Below are 738 nucleotides of genomic sequence, written 5' to 3' on the forward strand. Positions count from 1 at the left end.
AGAGTGCCTGCTGGTAGGACGCTTGTGAGCGGAGGACTCGACTAGAGAGAACAGAGGCGACGACATAGCGTTGGGGGCAGAGGGTTGGGGAGACGGTGAAGGTAGGAGGTAAAGGAGTGACGAAGAGAAATGCGTCATTATATGCTCTCGATCTTCAGCAGTTGATTACATAAGCAACTATAATATGAGTCGTCAACTGATAGAACATTTCAATTATTGTATTTAGGTATAAAATAAAATAATTAATCTACTTTGTAATATAGTAAAAAGTAATATGACATGTATATAGCTTTCTAAACACACTGATGTAATTATTACAAGTAGATGAAATGCTTTTTACAATAATTGTAAACTATTTGTATAAATAGTCTAAGTATAACACACATATTATATACTTATAGTATACTTTTATTAAGATAATAGGGTACAATAAGTGCTCTTACACTGTTATATACATTAATATACCTTTTGCATAAATTATAAGATAACAATAGTTATTATTACATTATTATATTATAAATGTAACTCTTTTTTAAGGTTATAATTTAAATGTAATACAAGTATAATACATGTAATAGATTTTATTCATCCTTAGTACTTATGTAGTCTTTATATACATTAATATGTCTTATTTAAACATTACAGTTCATTTACAAACCTTACAATTACTTTACAATGTATATACAATACACATGTTACTTTACAAAGTCTATAAGAAATTACAAGAAATGTGACATT

Source organism: Fomitiporia mediterranea (assembly GCF_000271605.1).
Source record: "Fomitiporia mediterranea MF3/22 unplaced genomic scaffold FOMMEscaffold_3, whole genome shotgun sequence".
NCBI lineage: Eukaryota > Fungi > Basidiomycota > Agaricomycetes > Hymenochaetales > Hymenochaetaceae > Fomitiporia > Fomitiporia mediterranea.